The following is a 17,351-nucleotide window of genomic DNA, read 5'->3' as shown; positions in this document are numbered from 1 at the left end:
AAATGGTCTGGAGGATTGGAATGGATGGTCGTGGAGTGAGAATGGTGGGAATTGTGGAGTGGAGTGGATGGTGCGAAGGTGTGAATGGGGGAAGAGTGGACCCCCATCACGGATACCCGGGGCGGGTAGTGCAAGTGTTAGGTCGAGGATATAGGTAAATTGTGGTTGGATATTGGCATCTGTGGTGCGAGGTGAAAGAATGGTATTTGGATGGGTGCATTAGTGTCGTGGAAATGGCTGGGCGTGTAGCCTGTTAGTGTGTGTAGTTGGTTGGGCACTCCACCACTGTGAGGATGTCGGCCAGGTGAGGCCGCAGGTGGGCTCTGGGAGCCGGTAGTTGTGAGTGGGTGCCTGAGGATCCCGGGTGTGGATCGGGCAGCCCAGTGCCAGAGAGGGCACCGAGTGGGGAGAGCGCCAGAGGGCCTTCCCCAGGTAGTTAGGTTAGGGTAAGGAGCAGGTAAGCTCGTAGGCAACTGCAGTGGTGGGGGTGTGCAGGTGGGTAGACCTGCTGGGAGAGTTACACGTCGCAGCCCAGAAATTGTGCGAGGGCACCGGGAGATGAATCGGGGGAGTGAGACCCCAAATTGAAAAGCACCACAGTTTGGCCAATGGGAATTGGTTTTTAGAACCCATAGTGTAAGAGGGCCAATGGTTTGGCCGGAGAAAGACCCCGGGTAGTGTAAAGTGTGTTAAAGTCATTTAGAAAGTAGTTAGGATGAAGTCTCCTCGCACCATCTGCATCCACTCACCTGAGGTGACAGGAACTCCACACCATGCCATGTTTAATTATTTTTATGATGCAAATGTTTTGGATTGTGAGACGCATCATGACGTGGGTGTGACATTGTGCTTTGATGTTCCATCTCTGCCTCCTTATGAGGATTGATGATGAATTTGGTGATGGCAAATTTTGGATAGAGGGATTGTGGTGACGAATTTGGTATAGAGGAAATATGGGGAGACGTGACAGTAGTGACGAATTTGGTAATGTGTAGGTTTTGTACATATGGGGTAAGGGCAAGGGTGGGCTAGGTAACAGGGGGGTGACGTACGGTAGGGACGAGCTTTCTCACTTCGCCCTCCGTACGCATTTCGCCTTGCATTGCCTTTTTGACGTGTACCCTTGTGACCTTACCCCTCGCTCAATTGTCTTTCCCCTTTTGTCTCCCACATGACCTGTGCGCCGTTGGGCGCCGAGGGGAGCGTGCGTGGGTCGGCCATTGTGCGCCCGAAATTCCCAGAACCAGCTGTCTGCATCGATGCACCACATTATGGACCACATGCCTGTGGCCGAGCACCACTTATGGACCCCATGGGTTGGGGCATGGCCCCTCTGCTGGAACCGGCCATGAGGGCCTGAAATCTTGCTGGCGGACCTTGGCCACAGGGCACCGATGCCCCACAGGTGAACCACACTAGTCGGCCCTGTGGGCTATAAATAAAAGAAAATAAAGAAGGGCACATTGGGCACACTTTATTGCAAATAGGCCGCCAGTAAGCAAAGCAAAAGAGAATGACAACATCTGGAAGAACAAATAATAATCACCAGCAGAGGGAGCCGAAGAGCAAGAGACACCTGCAGGGTTAGGGGTTGTTGGTTTATTTTTATGGAACACTGATGAACTATGGTGACTGCACCGATTGGTGCGTGGGTGTGTATTGGTGCGTTATTGGGTGCGTTCATGGTGCGTCGATGCAGAGCAGACTGTCTCCCCCCCAGAAAGAACAATTACAGGTCCTGGGTTAGTTTTGTAAATAAAAATAGCGTCAGTGTAAATAATGCTCCCCCACCGTCAGTGTTTAGTGTGAAGACCATTCCGCAATTCGGTTAACTGTGGGCGTAAGTCTGTTAGGCAGGGTGCAATGGAGCAGCGGGACACATTTATTTATGTTTTAAAACTGTCGCACTCAGGGTCAGGTTAAAAGTAGAGGGAACTACACCTACGTGTCACACTAAATAAAAGTTGTAGGCCCGGGACGTGCCTAAGAGGAGGAGGGTGCAGTGTTGTGGATATGAGGACTGTATATTTTTTTTTGATTGTGTGCTGTATTGTTGTGATTATTGTTTATTCTGTGCCTCCTGCCTCCGGAGCTGTGTAAAGACCAAAAGGGCGTCCCATAGTCCACAAGCATACACGTCAGCCAAGTAATAGAATATACCTGTTGATAGTTATCTCTTATTCTGTGTTTTAGCGTAAGGCTGTGTCTTCCATTAATAGAAATACTCCATTGCACCAGTGAAAGAGATAGATTCCCTTCCATTCCCCCCTTTCCGTCAATTGCAATTTGAAGCGCCTTCCGCATTTTGGTCGGTTTTTTTCCTTCATCCGCCATTGACCACGAGGCAGGGTTGGGGGAAGGAAGGCGTTTCCCCACCTCGTCAGAGAGGGGAGGAGTGAACCAGCCCCGCTCGACCAACCATGAGCCAGGGGTTTGGCTACAGAGGGCGGAGGAAGAGCGGTCGGGGAGGTTCGCAAAGGTTGAGGGGCGGGGGCCTATATAACCCAAGGCAGGGCGTGTCCAAAGGGAGAGATGCGTTTTTTACAGAGGAGAGCAGAAGACAGAAAGGCCTGGAGTTGGACTTTGAGTTGGTCTGAGTTGGTTGGGAGTCGGTCGTCAAGTGCAGAGTGGTGAAGAGTCAGTCAGTAGAGGTGGTGGTCAAGTGGTTGCGTTGGTTGCGGTGAGGAGTCGGTGGTAAAGAGTGAGGGACCAAGAAAGAGAGAGAAAGAGTCCTGAAGCAAGAGAGGAAGTTGTTGGACTGGGTGGGACTAAGGAAGGAGAGAGAACCCGTCACACCAATCCCCCAAGCTCCGCGTTGGCTCCACCAAGCGTTCAGCTCCACCAAGCTCCGCGTTGGCTCCACCAAGCGTTCAGCTCCACCAAGCTCCGCGTTGGCTCCACCAAGCGTTCAGCTCCACCAAGCTCCGCGTTGGCTCCACCAAGCGTTCGGCTCCACCAAGCGTTCAGCTCCACCAAGCTCCGTGTTGGCTCCACCAAGCGTTCAGCTCCACCAAGCGTTCAGCTCCACCAAGCTCCGCGTTGGCTCCACCCAGCGTTCAGCTCCACCAAGCTCCGCGTTGGCTCCACCAAGCGTTCAGCTCCACCAAGCTCCGCGTTGGCTCCACCAAGCGTTCAGCTCCACCAAGCTCCGCGTTGGCTCCACCAAGCGTTCAGCTCCACCAAGCTCCGCGTTGGCTCCACCAAGCGTTCAGCTCCACCAAGCTCCGCATTGGCTCCACCAAGCGTTCAGCTCCACCAAGCTCCGTGTTGGCTCCACCAAGCGTTCAGCTCCACCAAGCGTTCAGCTCCACCAAGCTCCGTGTTGGCTCCACCAAGCGTTCAGCTCCACCAAGCTCCGCGTTGGCTCCACCAAGCGTTCACCTCCAGCCATCCACCTCCTGCAATTCCCCGCGTGAGTCAGTGTCTTTTGTTTGTTCTGTCCTGGGTTAATTAAGTCTGTATAAGCTAGTATTTTCCCTGTGTCACCTGCGTCTTATGTGCTTGTAAATAAACGTGACTGCTTTCTTTTTGCTTGTGTGTAAATAGTCAATAAATTCAGTCGTATTTCCAAACCTTTCTTTGCCTTCGTTTTCCTCTTTGCATTGCGTCGTTTTCGTCTTTTCCCTCATTGAGCAGCTGGGGTGCGATACGGCCAAAGTCTGGGTGAATCGGGTGAGTTTTGTTAGGTCGCGGTCTTACACCACCGCTCGGTCTATAACATCTAACCGCGATCGGTAACAATATATATATATATTGTTACTGATCGCGGTTTAGATGTTATGATGGGCCGAGCGGATGGTCCAACCGCGACCGTTACAGGATCCCCGACTCACCCGATTTCACCCAAACGTTGGCCGGATCGCACCGCAGCTATTCAATAGGGAAAAGACAAAGGCGACACGGATGTGAAGAAGAAGAAGAAGAATACAAAAAGGTTGGAAATACTACTAAATTTATTCCTACTATTTACATGCTCAAAGTAACCAAGGAGAAGGAAAGATAATAAAATAATATACAGAAGGATCAGAGACACAGTGCAATTATTAACTTATACAGACTTAATTATTCCCAGGACAGAACAAACAAAGACACTGACTCACGCGGGGAATTGCAGAGTGGATTGCTGGAAGGAGGTGTGTGGCTGGAGGGGGAGGACGGCACGGAGCTGGCTGGAGCTTGATCCCGCACGGGACGTCGGGCTGGACCTCGACGGCCGCTGATGCCACCGGGCCTGTCGTGTGCGCTGGGATCACGGGTCGGAGCTGCTTGGTGGAGCCGATGCGCTGGTGGGGGGGGGTCTTGCGTGACGGGTTCTCTCCTCCTTACGCGCTCTTGCTCTGATGACCCAGCTCTTTTTCGTCCCTCCTTGTCTCAACTCAAAGTGCATCTCCCGTGGGGGCGTCTCTCATGGGTTATATATAGCCCCACCCTTGAACCTTTGCGAACCTCCCCCAAACGTTCTCTCTCCGCCCTCTCAAGCCAAACCCCTTGTTCATGGTTGGTCGAGTGGGGCTGGCTCACTCCTCCCCTCTCTGACGAGGTGGGGACCCGCCTTTCTTCCCCAACCCTGCCTCGTGGTCAATGGCGGATGAAGGGAAAACCGCCCAACATGCAGTTGGCAATGCAAATTGCAATTGACGAAAAGGGGGGAATGGAAGTGTTGGGAGTGGGAATGAAGGGAATCTATCTCTTTCACTGGTGCAATGGAGTACTTCAATTAATGGGAGACACAGCCTTACCCTAAAACACAGAATAAGAGATAACTATCAACAGGGGTATTCTATTATTTGGCTGACGTGTATGCTTGTGGACTAATTATGGGATGCCCTTTCACCTTTACACAGCTCCGGAGGCAGGGGGGCGCAGAATAAACAATAATAACAATAATAATAAAGCACACAATCAAACAAAATATACAGTTCTCATGTCCGCAACACTGCACCCTCCTCCTCTTAGGCACGTCCCGGGCCTACAACTTTTATTTAGTGTGACACGTAGGTGTAGTTCCCTCTACTTTTAACCTGACCCTGAGTGCGACAGTTTTAAAACATAAATAAATGTGTCCCGCTGCTCCATTGCACCCTGCCTAACAGACTTACGCCCACAGTTAACCGAATTGCGGAATGGTCTTCAAACTACACACTGACGGTGGGAAGCATTATTTACAATGACGCTATTTTTATTTACAAAACTAACCCAGGACCTGTGATTGTTCTTTCTGGGGGGAGACAGTCTGCTCTGCATCAATGCACCATGAAAGCACCCAAAAACGCACCAATACACACCCAAGCACCAATCGGTGCAGTCACCATTGTTCAATCAGTGTTCAATGCATGTTCAATAAAAATAAAATCAACAACCCCTAACCCTGCAGGTGATCTCTTGCTCTTCGGCTCCCTCTGCTGGTTATTATTATTTGGTCTTCCAGATGTTGTCATTCTTTCATTTTCTTACTGGCGGCCTATTTGAACTGAAAAATGCACCCAATGTGTCCTTTTTATTTGATTTTATTTATAGCCCACGGGCCGACTAGTGTGGTTCACCTGTGGGGCATCGGTGCCCTGTGGCCAAGGTCCGCCAGCAAGATTTCGGGCCCTCATGGCCGGTTCCAGCAGAGGGGCCATGCCCCAACCCATGGGGTCCATAAGTGGTGCTCGGCCACAGACATGTGGTCCATAATGTGGTAAATCGATGCAGACAGCTGGTTCTGGGAATTTCGGGCGCACAATGGCCGACCCACGCACGCTCCCCTCTTCACCCAATGGCGCACAGGTCATGTGGGAGACAAAAGGGGAAAGACAATTGAGCGAGGGGTAAGGTCACAAGGGTACACATCAATAAGGCAATGCAAGGCGAAATGCGTATGGAGGGCGAAGTGAGAAAGCTCGTCCCTACCGTACGTCACCCCTTCTGTCACCTACCCTACCCTTGCCCTTACCCCATATGTACAAAAATCTACACATTTACAAATTCGTCACTACTGTCACGTCTTCCCCATATTTCCCCTATACCAAATTCGTCTCCACAATCCCTCTACTTCAAAATTTGCCATCATCAAATTCATCATCAATCCTCATAAGGAGGAAGAGATGGAATTACGCACAATGTCACACCCACGTCATGATGCGTCTCACAATCCAAACATTTGCACAGTAAAAATAATTAAACATGCCATGGTGCGGAGTACCTGTCACCTCAGGTGAGTGGATGCAGATGGTGCGAGGAGACTTCATCCTAACTACTTTCTAAATGACATTAACACACTTTACACTACCCGGGGTCTTTCCCTGCCAATCCATTGGCCACTTACACTATGGGTTCTAAAAACCAATTCCCATTGACCAAACTGTGGTGCTTCTCAATTTGGGGTCTCACTCCCCCGATTCATCTCCCGGTGCCCTCGCACAATTTCTGGGCTGCGACGTGTAGCTCTCCCAGCAGGTCTACCCACCTGCACACCTCCACCACTGCAGTTGCCTCCGAGCTTACCTGCTCCTTACCCTAACCTATCTACCTGGGGAAGGCCCTCTGGCGCTCTCCCCACTCGGTTCCCTCTCTGGCACTGGGCTACCCGGGTCCGTCCTCCGGATCCTCGGGCCCCATCCACAACAACTACCGGCTCCCAGAGCCCACCTGCGGCCTCACCTGGCCGACATCCTCACAGTGGTGGAGTGCCCAAACCAACTACACACACTAACAGGCTACACGCCCAGCCATTTCCACAACACTAATGCACCCATCCAAAGACCATTCTTTCACCCGCACCACAGATGCCAATATCCAACCACAATTTACCTGTACCCTCTACCTAACACTTACACTACCCGCCCCGGGTATCCGTGATGGGGGTCCACTCTTCCCCCATTCACACCTTCGCACCATCCACTCCACTCCACAATTTCCACCATACTCACTCCACGACCATCCATTCCAATACTCCATACCATTTATTCCATACAACCATCTATTTCACACAACCATTCTCCATTCACCTGTTGTTGCACACCTGTGCAATCATACCTGGTGCCACCTGCACCCTCCTTTCTTCCTGGACCATTTGGTCAGCACAACACGCAATCACCACTACTCCCTCATACACTGCTCCATTCACCTGTTCAGTTGCACACCTGTGCAATCACACCTGTTCAATTATCAAACACACGGCATCATCTCAGCTAACTACTCCCCTCTGAAACTTGCGCTTCCCAGTCGTCCCTTTAAACTATTGCGCTCCCTCGTCATTATCATCCACACTAAACTACCTGCGTCCCCACTACAGGTATCAGTCACTATCTAACCTTAACGTCACCTAATGTCATCTTCTAGGTCCCTACACACAATATAACCTAACCCACCCGGGCTAGTTTTCACTGCCATACACCCCATAAACTATTGCTCCTTTGCCCCCCCTTCTGTGAGGGATGGTGGATTTGCCATCCCACCACATCGGGGAGGTCCTACTATCAATTTCGCTCGTCCAAATCCAACAAATCAAAAATTTGCCATTTACTGCTAATTTTGGGTCCAAAACACTATCCTCATCACCCGTCTACTTATTACATCCTCTCGGTGCGCCAATTCCCTTCTAAAGCTCGGCTTCGTACAGCCGAGCCATGAACGCGGGTTCTTTTGTGCCGGCGGCTGGATGCGTCCGGCACTCGGTGCAGGGACGGGGGCTTACCCGGGCCGAGATCCCACGCACCACCTCGGCGTGGAGCCATCCAATGTCCCGATCTCGACCTGCCGGCACGTCTCAATAGAAAGTGGTCGCCATGACGACCCTTCCTATCGGGCTGCCCGCTCCGCCTAGTGGAGCCCGGACGCGGCCGTTCCAAGCGAGGCACAGCGTGGATCGCGTACGGCGGTTCTTTCGAAACCGCCGTGGTTCGGATCCCCGCTGGTCCTCGCGGCACGCGAAGCTGCCCGACGCGCACCGAGGGCCCGATTCGGCTATAAGTCGTTCTAACCTCTAACCCGGTTACCGTCGATGCTTCACCTGCATGCTTACATGCATACGCTACCCCTTTCTTGCTCATACCTCCAGCTGTTCCCATGCTCCTCGTACCTTTCCTTACACACCTCGGTACACTCATTCCGCTCACCTACTTGGTCACACACCTGACCACCGAACACCTTGGCACACATTCGTCGCTCGCACACCTCACCAACACACCTCTTCATGCCCCTTCCTCGGTCACCTCCTCTGTGACCATCACAGGTGTGCTCTCACTCGCACACCCAACCATGTGCCTCACTACCAATTCCAGCGTGCATTCCCACTCACGCTCTACCATTCCAGGTGTGCATCCTTCCATTCCAGGTGTACATCCTCGCTCACCTGTCACAACCAACTCACGCTCCGTGTCACTCTCACTACTTTCACCCTTACTCTCGACAGCGCACTCTTTCCTCATGCACCCGTCCGTTACACACCTTTCTCGCGCACACTCTTCCGCACACTCTCCCGTTACACCCTCTGTAACACTCACCACAGGCGTGCATTTTCTCGTTACATCCTCTGTAACACTCACCACAGGCGTGCATTCCCCCTTACTCTTGACAGCGCACTCTTTCCCCATGCACCTGTCCGTTACACACCTTTCTCGCGCATCCTCTTGCGCACACTCTTTCGTTACATCCTCTGTAACTCTCACCACAGGCGTGCATTCTCCTTCACTCTTGACAGCGCACTCTTTCCCCATGCACCTGTCCGTTACACACCTTTCTCGCGCACACTCTTGCGCACACTCTCCCGTTACATCCTCTGTAACACTCCTCACCACGCGCTTCCATGTGCTCCCTCGCACACGCGCTACGACCGACTCACTCTCGACAGCACACTCACTGGTCGGCGCGCACTTTTTCCTCACACACCCCATGGTCGGACATTCTTGCACACCTCTTTTTTCGCACACCAGACCTGTCGCACACTTCACCAACGGCCTTTCACGAACACCCGGATCCAAACCAATCCCCAAGCCGACTGAAGCTTTCCTCACATCATATACATTGCCACTCACCTCCGTACCTCGTCGTCGCACCTCTTTTGCCACCTGCAAACTCTTTATTTGGTTAGTGAGCAGCACATCATGAGTTGAACACCGACCTTGTACCAATTCCATTACCTCCTCCCAGATTTCTCTCTTAGTTTCTGTCCGTCTCTTCTTAATTTCACTCACCTCTTCTTCCACTTCCTCTAATTTTTGTTTAACCTCTTTTATTTCTCGGTGCGTCTCCTCAAGTTCGTCCTCTAAGGCTACCGTGACCGTCTCTATGTGCATCCTCACCTCTCGGTCCTTCGTCTCCATTATCTCTGTCACCTCGTCCACCCTCATTGTCAGTTCCTCACGTACCATCTGACATTGCCTCTGTGTCGCTATTAATTCGTTTTTAATTTCTTTTTGTGTCGCCTTTAACCCTCCTAGTACCGCAGTGTTCTTTTGAACCTGCTCCACTAGTTCTTTTTGTCCCTCCGTCAGCTGTTCCACCTCCTCCATCAGATCTTCTATTCCCCCTTGTAACTTTGCCGTATTATTTCTCACCTCTTTCTCCATACACTTCTCACCTCGCTTTACCTCCTCGCGTAGCCCCGAAACCTCCTCACTCACACCTCGTCGTATCTCCTCTTTCATCTCCTCCATCTCCTTTGTAGATGCCACCCTCATCTGTCCCAATTCATCCCTCTGAGCATCCAATTTGGTTTCTACCCCGATTTTTACCTCCTCTATCTGCTCTCCCATTTGTTTAATTTCTCGGGCGGATTGCTCCCCTATCTCCCGCAATTTGTCTTCCATCCTATTTTCTAACCCCATTAACCCATTTTTCACCTCTTTTATCCCATCGTCTAACCCCTCAAATTTCTTGTCTAATCCCTCACCGGTACCCCTCGCTTCGTCCCTCATTACCCCCATTTGGCCCTCCAATCGCTCACCCTGAGCATCCATCCGGTTCCCCATTACCCCCATTTGGTTTCCCATTACCCCCATTTGGTCCTCCAATCGCTCCCCCTGAGCATCCATTTTTGCCATCATTTGAATCATAAAGACTCGCATGTACTCTGGCATCTCTGGCTCGGCTGCCGCGACCACGGGTGCAGCGCAATTTGGTGCCGCTACACCCACGTGCGCGAGGACGCCATCTTGTGCGTCTGATACTCCCTCAACCGCCTCCTCATTGCTCCCCTACATTTGATCCTGGGTTACTCCTAACCCCTCCTCTAGCTCTCCCACCGGCATCCCGTCGCCTTGACCAGCCATGGCGCGATTTCAAAATTCGGGTTTTGCTTTAAAACAAAACAAATTTCGTCCGCTCCAAATTTTGACCAAAAAATTTTTTTTTAGATGTTTTAAAAATTTGGTTCGGGCCCCGAATCTCACTCCCAGACACCAATTGTTACTGATCGCGGTTTAGATGTTATGATGGGCCGAGCGGATGGTCCAACCGCGACCGTTACAGGATTCCCGACTCACCCGATTTCACCCAAACGTTGGCCGGATCGCACCGCAGCTATTCAATAGGGAAAAGACAAAGGCGACACGGATGTGAAGAAGAAGAAGAAGAAGACAAAAAGGTTGGAAATACAACTAAATTTATTCCTACTATTTACATGCTCAAAGTAACCAAGGAGAAGGAAAGATAATAAAATAATATACAGAAGGATCAGAGACACAGTGCAATTATTAACTTATACAGACTTAATTATTCCCAGGACAGAACAAACCAAGACACTGACTCATGCGGGGAATTGCAGAGTGGATTGCTGGAAGGAGGTGTGTGGCTGGAGGGGGAGGACGGCACGGAGCTGGCTGGAGCTTGATCCCGCACGGGACGTCGGGCTGGACCTCGACGGCCGCTGATGCCACCGGGCCTGTCGTGTGCGCGGGATCACGGGTCGGAGCTGCTTGGTGGAGCCGATGCGCTGGTGGGGGGGTCTGGCGTGACGGGTTCTCTCCTCCTTACGCGCTCTTGCTCTGATGACCCAGCTCTTTTTCGTCCCTCCTTGTCTCAACTCAAAGTGCATCTCCCGTGGGGGCTTCTCTCATGGGTTATATATAGCCCCACCCTTGAACCTTTGCGAACCTCCCCCAAACGTTCTCTCTCCGCCCTCTCAAGCCAAACCCCTTGTTCATGGTTGGTCGAGTGGGGCTGGCTCACTCCTCCCCTCTCTGACGAGGTGGGGACCCGCCTTTCTTCCCCAACCCTGCCTCGTGGTCAATGGCGGATGAAGGGAAAACCGCCCAACATGCAGTTGGCAATGCGAATTGCAATTGACGAAAAGGGGGGAATGGAAGTGTTGGGAGTGGGAATGAAGGGAATCTATCTCTTTCACTGGTGCAATGGAGTACTTCAATTAATGGGAGACACAGCCTTACCCTAAAACACAGAATAAGAGATAACTATCAACAGGGGTATTCTATTATTTGGCTGACGTGTATGCTTGTGGACTAATTATGGGATGCCCTTTCACCTTTACACAGCTCCGGAGGCAGGGGGGCGCAGAATAAACAATAATAACAATAATAATAAAGCACACAATCAAACAAAATATACAGTTCTCATGTCCGCAACAATATATATATATATATATACATACATACATATATACAGACTTGGCATTTAATATGGAATATATTTTTTTCTTGACGGGTTTACTTTCTGAACTCGGTATATCAATCTGGTGAGTTTCTTTTACGCTTCGGTGATTTCTTTGCTAAAAGAACCATGTCACTGATTGTCTGTCGCAGCAAGAAGTCAATAACAGGATTATATCACAGGTGGCGTGACAAAATGTACGGACAGGTACATTTGAAGATTGGCTTCACAATCGGGTATATAAGGGTTGTTGCGTTCTGTATTAGTGGAAAACAACTGCTGCACGTCTACAAAAGTTATTGCCGCTTCCCCTGGAGATGGCCCGTCAACTCGACAATGCTGTTTGTCATTTAGTGGTGGCTTTACGAAATTCCGGCATGAAACAGCGTGCTATTGCTCGGCAGTATGGCATCACTCAAGGTCAGGTGTCAAAGATCCTGAAACGAAATGCTCAGAGGGGTGTCCCTACTCCAATACCGAGGTCAGGACGTCCCCGCAGAACCACAAGGAGGGATGACCGCCAGCTGCACCGGTTAGTCCGCAATGGCCGTACCAAGTCAGCTAATCGGCTTCGGGCTGAGTGGCAGCAACTGACAAATGTGCCTGTATCCAGAGGGCTAGTCAACCAACGACTGTTTCAAGCAGGCTATCGTGCCAGGCGTCCCCTGAGAAAACCACGTCTGACCAGACAACACCGCCAGCGCCGATTGCAGTGGGCCAGAGAGCACCGTCAATGGCAGCCAGGACACTGGAATCACGTGATCTTCAGTGACAAGTCAAGATTTCTGGTCTATCGTCAATATGGCCATGTCCGAGTGCGCAGACAAGTGCATGAAGCCTACAACGAAGATTGTATACTGCCAAGAGTCCAAGCTGGAGGTGGTGGGGTGACTGTTTGGGCTGCTTTTCATGCAAGGGGCAAAACTGACCTGGTTGTTCTGAATGGAAACCTGAACCAGTTCAAGCACAGGGCCATTCTGGAAGAAACATTGCTTCCATTTGTTCGTGCAGCCTTTCGAGGAAACGTCTTCCAAGATGACAATGCATGGCCTCATCGTGCTCTCATGATCCAACACTTTCTTGCTGACCATGGTGTAGAGCATATGGAGTGGCCTGCCATGTCCCCGGATATGAATCCGATAGAGAACTTGTGGGCAGAATTAATGCGTCAAATCGACAACTTGGACCAGCAGCCTGCCTCTGTGCGTGAATTGCAGCAGGCTATTGTAACTGCATGGCAAGCGATTCCTGTCCAAACCTTGGCAAATCTTGTGAACAGCATGCCTCAACGTGTACGTGCTCTCCTGAATGCTCGTGGGGGTTACACGAAGTACTGAACTGTAATTTTACTGTCCGTAATCCCAGTCGTAATTTAACTTTTGTTTTTGTTAAAAAAAATTTTTGGCTAATGTGCAAAATAAAGAGATACTAACGGAAAACGCACAGAAGTTTAACACAGTACTGTCCGTTAATTGAGTTCGATATCAGTTTACATCACTTTCAAGGATCAATTTATTTGCTTCGAAATGTCAAATGTGGTTTTTGTTTCTTTTAAAAGTCACATTAACAAAATCTAGAATAATTTCAACATAATTCCAATGAACTTTTGGTTCTAAGTCATCTTGAAAAGGAAGTTCACCCCCACAAAAAAAATATTCCATATTAAATGCCAAGTCTGTATATATATATATATGTATATATATATATATATATATATATATATATATATATATATATATATATATATATATGTATATATATATATATATATATACATACATATACATATATATATATATACATATATATATATATATATATATATATATATATATATATGTATATATATATATATATATATATATATATATACATACACACATATATAAATATATACATATATAAATATATACAGTCGTGGCCAAAAATATTTGCACCCTTGCACTTTTTTCAAATAATGCACCATTTCTTCCAGAAAATTGTTGAAATTGAAAAATATTTCCATATCCATATATGTATTTCTTTGGTTTGCAGTGGAACAAAACAAAAAAAGCTGAAAAAATGACTAAATCTTAGCTTATTCCACACAGAAATGCTAAAATGGCCCAGACAATATTGTTGGCACCTTTTAGAAGTTGTTAGAGATAATTGGATTTCAAGCAGGTGATTTTCCTTTACTTTGGAATTCAACTCGTTGCAGCTGCCTTCAATATAAAAATCACTCATTCAACCAGTTTGAAAAAAGAAAAGGAGTCATTCTGCTATTTTGTGTCACTGTGTGTACCACAATGAGCATGGAGAAAAGGAGAAAAGAAAGAAAACCAGAGAATTGTCGGAGGAGGTCAGACACAAGATTTTAGCCAAGCATGGACAATCTCAAGGCTACAAGGCCATCTCCAGACACCTTGATGTTCCTGGGTCCACCGTACACTATGCTATCAGGAAGATTAAGGCTCATGGCACTGTAGCCAACCTCTCTGGACGTGGCCGCAAAATAAAACTTGATCGAAGATTGCAGCGAAGGATTGTTTGAATGGTGGAGAAAGCACCTCGATCAACTGCCAAACAAATTCAAGCTGACCTTCAGACACAAGGTACGACAGTTTAAACTCACACCATCCGTCGCCAACTCAATGAAAGGGGGTTCCATGTTAGGAGACCCAGGAGGACCCCACTGCTGAGAGAGAGACATAAGAAAGTCTGACTGGAGTTTTCCAAAACACACCTAATCAAGCCAAAATCCTTCTGGGAAAATGTCCTGTGGACAGATGAGACCAAATGAGAGCTTTTTGGTAAAGCACATCATCTCTATGTTTACAAAAAACAAAATGAAGCCTTCAAAAAAAAAGAACACATTCCCTGGAGTCAAACATGGAGGAGGTTCAGTGATGTTTTGGAGTTGCTGTGCTGCCTCTGGCACTGGGTGTCTTGAATGTGTGCATGGCATCATGAAATCAGGAGATTACCAAGGCATTTTGGAATGCAATGTTCAACCCAGTGTCAGAAAGCTGGGTCTCTGTCGAAGGTCATGGGTTTTTCAACAGGACAATGACAGCAAATACACTTCAAAAAGCACACAGGAATGGTTCAAGACAAAACGCTGGACTGTTCTGAAGTGGCCAGCAATGAGTCCAGATCTAAATCCTATTGAACACCAGTGGGGAGATCTGAAAACAGCAGTTGGGAAAAGGCACCCTTCAAATCTGGGAGAACTGGAGCAGATTGCACAAGAAGAGTGGGCCAAACTGCCAGTGGAGAGGTGTAGGAAGCTCATTCATGGCTACAGGAAGTGCTTGATTGCAGTTATTTTGTCCAAAGGCTCGTTGCAAAGGCTCGTTGTCCAAAGGCTTATTGCAGTCTCGTGTGTCAACAATTTTGTCAATGCCATTTATTTTTTATTTGCTGATTTAAAAGGATATGTTAAGTTCTGAATCAAAAACAAAGGTTCTGTAATATTAACATTGAAATAAAGAATTGTAGAGACCAATTTTTTTTGTCAATTTCAACTTATTTTCCGAGAAAAATGTGAGTTATTCTAAAAAAAAGTGCAAAGGTGCCAATATTTTTGGCCACGACTGTGTGTGTGTGTGTGTGTGTGTGTGTGTGTGTGTGTGTGTGTGTGTGTGTGTGTGTGTGTGTGTGTGTGTGTGTGTGTGTATCAAAGGTAGGTGCAAATCGCCCCTCCTTTTATAGAAGGGATCGTTTTTCTGTATGCAGCTTTTACATGGGGACTGAAAATACGTTTCTCGGCTTCTACTGGATGGAATGAGCTGCAAATTTCAGAAGTAAATGCTTTGTACGGTGAGGTAATATGTTCCAAATTTCAGCAGCGTCTATTTATCCATTCTTGAGTTGTATTTAGAAAAACTCGAAATCACGTCTGTCTGTCTGTCCGCCCAAAATGTGTTGGCGCTCATATCTCAAGGAATACACATTGAAACTAGCTGAAACTTGGAATATACATTGGCCATTATGTCTAGTTAATGGCATTCGAAACAAATTCCGCCTAAGTGCTATAGTTTTTGCTTAAAAATTATTTATATATATATATATATATATATATATATATATATATATATATATATATATATATATATATATATATACCGTATATATATATATATATATATATATATATATATATATATATATATATATATATATATATATATATATATATATATATATATATATATATATATATATCTACAAAGGTTCGTATGAAGGGGCACGCTCTACATCTGGCAAATAACATACATTTACTTCTTCATGCAGGTGTATGAATCAAATTGGCACCCCTTCATATGAACTTTTGCACAGCATTACTTGGTTCCCCCTCAGAACACAAGGTCAGTCCAGCATGCACACGAGATTTTTTGAATGCCCCATATTTTGTATTGTTTGGCATTTTCTACAAGCTATGGAATGTCCATTCTTTTCTATACTTTGCCACGTGGCACATACCCTTATATAAAGGGGCCTTTTCTATGCACCTGGCATTTTACCCAAGAATATGTATGTAAAACATGTTTGGTCTGCAGATCCTATTTGGGTAAGAGAGCTTCACTTGATTTCTCCATAATGGCTCAACACATCTTGATGACTAAATTCTACTTTTCGTCGTCTATTATATCTGCAGGGTGTCCACAAAGTCACGCATCATAGGAATTTATTTAATTGATTATTTATAATCGGAAATTAAATTATTTAATTCAATAATTAGCCGGGATATGTTGAAGAACATTCAGAGAAATCTGTTTTTCCATTTACAGACATGTTTTGAGATTGGTGGGACACATTTCGAACAACTGATGTAGCCAACCTTACAAATAAATGTTTTGCCTATGATGCATGACTTTGTGGACACTCCGTAGTTGAAGTTTGTGCATGATCGAGGAGTTGTGTAGGACATGGCAGGAAGACAATGGGATGCACGACAACTGGGGAGCACAAATAATGGATTCATGCGACAGAGAACACCTCCAGGGAAAAATGCTAACGATGCTAGATGATGCACCACTAATGCATTCCTTACTTTTAGATACGGTGGTTGAAAGTAAACAGATTACAACAGACATGACGTCAACTGACTCGGTGGAGCAGGAGCAGGTATACCCACAAATTAACAGACACTGTCCTTTTTTTGGAGTATGATCCTTCCTAAGGGAATGAAGGTTGCTTCGTAAGCAAATGGATGCATAATGACACTGGTTTTTATGCATTCAAATCGATGGTGTGTGGAGATGTGGAGGAAGAGTAGTTTCAAGTAAAATTTGAATGAGATGAGTTGCCTCAAGTTTTGTTGTGCAAATTATGCAAAGGGGATTCTTCGTTTTTTCCCTCCTGGTTAAACTTTCAAAATGCAGGCTGACTGTGCACACCTTACCTATTTTGTTTCTCGTTAGCTCACCTGGAACGAAGTTCAGGGGAGCTTATGTGATGGCGCGTCGTCCGTCCGTCCGTCCGTCCGTAAACACTTGAAACTTCTTCTCCGAAACCGCTGATGGGATTGCGACCAATTTGGCACAAATGATATTTGTTGTGTTGTGACTAAAGTTTGTTCATGGCATTAAGAAAATCGAAGTCTGAGAGGGTCTACGGGGGGTCAAATTGGGTCCAAGTTTAACCCCCCAAAATAGATATTTGCTTTCTTTGAAACTACACGCACGATTTCGATGAAACTTGACCACAGCCTTCACCACCCGTGATGTACCAAAGTTTGTTCACGGCATAAAAAAAAAATCTGCCCCTTTGTGGAT

The 17,351-nt window shown here is 47.4% G+C and overlaps 1 protein-coding gene across 4 annotated transcripts in view; it reads left to right on the top strand.

The window, feature by feature from the left end:
* RAPH1 (Ras association (RalGDS/AF-6) and pleckstrin homology domains 1) overlaps positions 1 to 17,351 on the top strand; it is a 202,459-nt gene that overhangs the window by 11,213 nt on the left and 173,895 nt on the right. The window contains exon 1 of one of the 4 annotated variants that reach the window (XM_068130913.2): positions 15,868 to 15,941. The exons of the other annotated variants lie outside the window; for them this stretch is intronic. The gene's annotated coding sequence lies outside the window, so the exon portion shown is untranslated. Of the gene's footprint in view, positions 1 to 15,867; positions 15,942 to 17,351 lie in introns of those variants that run through there. 4 annotated transcript variants of the gene reach the window in all.

This window comes from Myxine glutinosa, chromosome 1 (assembly GCF_964187855.1).
Source record: "Myxine glutinosa chromosome 1, kmMyxGlut1.1, whole genome shotgun sequence".
In the NCBI taxonomy this organism is placed as follows: Eukaryota; Metazoa; Chordata; class Myxini; order Myxiniformes; family Myxinidae; genus Myxine; species Myxine glutinosa.
This window is presented reverse-complemented; position numbering and strand designations above follow the sequence as displayed.